The sequence below is a fragment of the Astatotilapia calliptera genome, chromosome 7 (genome assembly GCF_900246225.1).
Source record: "Astatotilapia calliptera chromosome 7, fAstCal1.2, whole genome shotgun sequence".
NCBI lineage: Eukaryota > Metazoa > Chordata > Actinopteri > Cichliformes > Cichlidae > Astatotilapia > Astatotilapia calliptera.
In genome coordinates this window covers 28916440-28921323 of record NC_039308.1, presented here as the reverse complement: position 1 = coordinate 28921323, position 4884 = coordinate 28916440, and the positions used below count along the sequence as shown (strand labels likewise).

Genomic DNA, 4884 nt, shown 5'->3' with positions numbered 1-4884 from the left:
CCTACCACCTTACTCTCCTCAATCCGATAGAGGAGTTTTTCTCTGCTTGGAGCTGGAGAGTGTATGAGCATCATGCTCAGGATCAGCCGTTTCTGCTCCATGCTATGGACGCAGGGGATGGTTGCGGCATGCACGCCGTGTCTTCCCTCGTTGCATCGCTAGAGAAAGTATCCGCTGTGATGTGGACGAGAATCTGTGGCCAGACGGACAACAGCGTGTAAATAATCAGGAGGGTGAAGACAGTGGACAAGAGCGGGAGAATGAGTACAGCGACCACTGAATAAGTCCTTGTTTTTTGATTTTGTGTTCATACAATTTACTACTGTAATGTACATTTTCTTTTTACATATGTATGAAACTTTCTTTGCGTGTGAATAAAAAATGGTTATAACTTCCTTGGTAGTGTGAGTGCAATCTGTGATGTCAAACCTTGGAGGCTACTCTTTTCTGTCGTATATTGTTGGTCCTCTGCCATAGTGACAAAACATCTAAACATTTTGTATGGCAGTACTCACACAATGCCAAAGGGACGATGCATTTTGGGGGCACTGACTATTCAGATTAGAAAGAAATGTAGTTTTGACACATGAGTGAACAGTTTTGGAAGAGATATGAGCTTTTGCAGGTGAGCTATAGTGTTGTGCTAAACTGTAAGAGTGTTTTGCCAAATGATCTTAGAGTTTTGAGAATGTAATTTCTGTTTCAAGAAATGAGCCAAACTAATGGAGAAAAACTGTAACATGTATAGCCAACAGTGAAAGAACTAACATCTATATATATATTTTTTTTTTACAGTCTTACATGATTTTCAGGTCTTATTTAGAGCTGTCATGCTTCACACATGTAACTTGTTTTTTCACCTTTTTTTTTTTCTTGGCTTTTATCTCACTCATCAGTGTACTTTCTTACCTGTCTAATGGCATTTTTACAGAGATAGATGTAAACGTTGGGAACCCAAAAGTCAACATGGTTAGCGTGATAAAAGTGAGAGGGTTTGGTTATGAGGGGGAGGGAAAATAGACGGGGGGTGGAGAACAAGGGATGGGAAAATTGAACTGAGACAAGGCAGTGAATCACCAGAGGAGAGAGATGCAGGGCGTGTTAGACAAGTGAGGAAACAAAGGGCATGAGGAATTTAAAATTACGAAAAAGAGAAAACTAAGGGCTAAGAGAGGGGCTAGATTTGAAAAGTGCAGACATAGAAGGAGACGAAGTAATGTGATGGAAGAATTAAATCCGTCTCACTCTTCATTTGCCCCCTTTAACCTGGGAACAGAGTGTTTCACCTGTGTGTATAGGTGGGAGCGAGTGTGTGTCAAAGTGTTTGAAAGAAACTAAGCTTCTAACAGAATGTAGTCTCAGTCTTAATCCTTTTGTGTCTCCATACCTTATAATCAACCCGCGCCCCCCTTTTTCACTTTCCCCTTTATTCCTGCTGCACTGGCCAGTGAACAACCCTGCTGCTAAGTGTTTCAGTATCAATAAAAATGAGTGAGAAAGAGGGAGAGGAAAATTAAGGGAGAGAAAGAAATATAACTCGTAAATCCCCCTGGCCTAAGGGAGTACAGCACAGCATTAGGTACTCCAGGGGCTGCACAGTCATGCACATACTACATAAGAAGCCCTCTAGGCCTGTTTAAAGTGCATGTCAGGTATACTTCATCAATACAAATAACTGTTGCAAAGCGTCTCAAAATACAAATGAGAATTGCTTTGGAATGAACGAGATTAACGAGAGAAATGTCACAAGGAGCACAAAAGGGAGAAAGGGAATAAGAACTAAATTGCAGCCGTTGGCAGGTGTTGTAGTCAGGGCGGCACCAAGTGGTCAGCCATTGATAACGGCTGTAAGATAACAACGTTTTTAAAACTACCCTTTGATGATTTATTGCAACTTAAAAACAACTAGCAGCATGCTGTTGGTTTTAAAAAGATGGGCAAAATGTTTTTAGGCAAGGTATGGATCATGTGAAGCTCTTGATGGGTGCAAAACAAGGAAAACAGAAAAACAACATTCAGTAGTTATCTTCCACTGTGTTACTGGATGAGACACATGGATTGTGGGCTAGTTTAATTTAATGGTGTCTTTCTTCAGGGCAGAGAGTGAGGAAACACAGGCTTGTCCTTCGGGGTGTGATATTTATTAATTAGAACTGCTCCACTAGTGTCACCCGTCCTACTGAGAATTGTTCTCAGACTCAGAATAAAGGTGTTTTGTGAATCTTGAGATTTTATTTATTAAAGAATAGGCCAATTTATGTTTATACTGGGAACTTTGTCGTTAAAGAAATTGTTACGGCCGGGACCGTTTCAGACGAGTGACAGGACTCAAACGCAAGACGCCGAACAGCTCGTAAATATATTTTAAGAATAATGTTTAATGTGCACACAAAATATTCATAAACAAAAGGTGAGCGTAGACGTTAACTAAATAATGATCTGGTCCGGGTCCGGGGATTGGACTGGAAAGCAAGTCACAAAAGGTCCAGGAAAAGGTCGGGGTCACTGTAACAGAATGCAAATGTTCAAACATAGATAAGGAGGCATATGAATATGTTGTTTGGCTTAAAATCCTCCTTCGTACTGCGTACTTGCCAACGGAGGTCGGAGATGACATAGAGGGGGAGTAATCCGGGTGTGTAAATCCAAAAGCTCCTGGCGTGGAGGCAGAGAGGCAGGTAGGTAGTTTTGGTGGTAGCCTGAGGGACTGCCAGAAGGTCCAGCATCCAAGTAGAAGCTCTTCGCCAGGGGTTTAACAGTTAGGTGTAGCTGAAAAAGGGAGGCGCACAAAAAACAAACATACAGTGAAGCAAAGGTGATTCACAAAAAAACACGTAAGGAAATTATGGTGGTGGCCTGCACTGACTGATGTTTAGCAGAGAATCTGGCGAAGAGAGATTGAGAACGCTGGCCTTATGAGTCCCCCGGCTAATTACCCACAGATGTCAACGATCAGCAAAAACACTGAGGCCCCTCCCAGGGGTGGAGACGCCGGCTCGGAGGGAGACACACTGGCACACACCCGGACCATGACAGAAATATCTAATCAGCCAATCACTTGGCAGCAACTCAAGCCACTGAGACAAACCACGCGTGAGAATGGGGAAGGAGGTGGTTTAATTCATTTTGAACATGGCTTGGTTGTTTGTGTCAGACAGACTAGTCTGAGTATTTCAGAAGCTGCTGATCTACTGGGATTTCTTTCTGCACAACCATCTCTAGGGTTCACAGAGAATGGCCCAAAAAAGAGAAAATATCCAGTAAGAGGCAGTTCTCTTGGTGAAATACACTAAAATGCCACATGAAGTTTGGAGGTCTGCTTTTACCCCCATGTAGTGGGCAAAATAAGTATTGAACATCTTACCACTTTTTTAAAGTAAATATATTTCTATAGGTGCCTGTAACAAACCCACAGCAGACCCGCGTGCACGGTCATGCTTTGCAGCATTCTTTATTTAAACACAAACACACACAGAGCTGCAGCTCTCTCCTGCAGCCAGCTCAACATTACCAACCCACAAACCACAGGACCCAGTGCAATATTTAAGTGGGCGGGGGTGATTGCGGATACCGTGCAGGTGCGTCCGCCTTCCCTGCACGGCACCGCAAGCCACGCCCCGCCACAGTGCCATTGACATGGAATTTTCACCAGATGCATATAAGAACCCATCCAATCCGCAAAAGCAAAGAAATCAAACCATAGATGCCCATAAATTATCTGGGTGAGCTTAAGTCATAATTTTATACAAATAGAGTTGATTACATTTACTTCTGTTGTTTGTATGTAAGTATTTTCTAATGACTACAACTTAATTTTGGACCTGAAGGAGCATTTAGGAGTCTATGATGGTGAAACCCTCGGTTGAGACTAAATTTTAAATGTGGTGTTCATGCATATACCGGAGGAATCTATGTGCTGTGGCTGTATATGTGTGCGGATAGATTAAATGTTTAATGTGCAGCCAATACTCTTCATTTATTAATCAGCAAATAAGATAACTTTGCCTTCCATTTCACTGGTACTTATATTTCTTTGCCATTACACCACAGACATATTTATACATACCGACACACGGTACAGCAAACCACCCACAAACACACACATTTATTCAGTACTGTGCAGAAGTCTTGAACTAACACTCATTTATTTATATTTCACTTTCAAGGAGCTTCTTCATTTTTTAAGTGGTCTTAACTAATAGTTCCAGGCTTTCTGAAGATTTGATTTGGACATCAGCTTCTTTTTTTATCCATTTCCCAATCCGTATACCTGGCCATTTTCAAGTGAATTATTTTGTCTGTTTGTAAAGCCACTTAACACTGACCTTTGAATCATTTAAATATAAAAATGCGACCTAACATAACAGACAACATAGGAAAGAAACAATTTCCAATTGTATCTTTGGGCATTTTGTTACTAGCAGGCTATTAATTCAGGTTAATTCAATTTTATTTATACAGCACCAAATCACAACAACAGTCACCTCAAGGTGCTTTATATTGTAAGGTAGACCTTACAATAATAGAGATGGACCGATCCGATATTACGTATCGGTATCGGTCTGATACTGACCTAAATTACTGGATCGGATATCGGAGGAAAATAAAAAATGTAATCCGATCCATTAAATATCACGAAAGCACCTCACAAAACTTGCAACACGCCGTAACTCACCTCAGAACGTTAGCACGTCGGAGCAGTATGCATCACGTGATAGAGCGGCTGTGGCATGCGGGACCTGTTGGTGGTCTGGATAGCATTTGGAGCTTCGCTAGCAACCCGGCATTTCATCTCCGACAAAGTTATCCCCGAGAGAAGTAAAGCAAGTGTGTAAGTCCATCTCTGAATGTTTGTAAAGCATTCCTGCGTTAAGCTTAACAAGC

General features: G+C 41.7%; 1 long non-coding RNA gene across 1 annotated transcript; it reads right to left on the bottom strand.

The window, feature by feature from the left end:
* Window positions 1-2358: 2358 nt before the first annotated feature.
* LOC113027349 (uncharacterized) lies at window positions 2359-3205 on the bottom strand. The gene is made up of 2 exons (XR_003273028.1): window positions 2592-3205; window positions 2359-2505 (listed from the first exon to the last, which is right to left on the bottom strand). It is a non-coding gene; the product is annotated as an uncharacterized LOC113027349 (long non-coding RNA).
* Between the last annotated feature and the right edge of the window lie 1679 nt (window positions 3206-4884).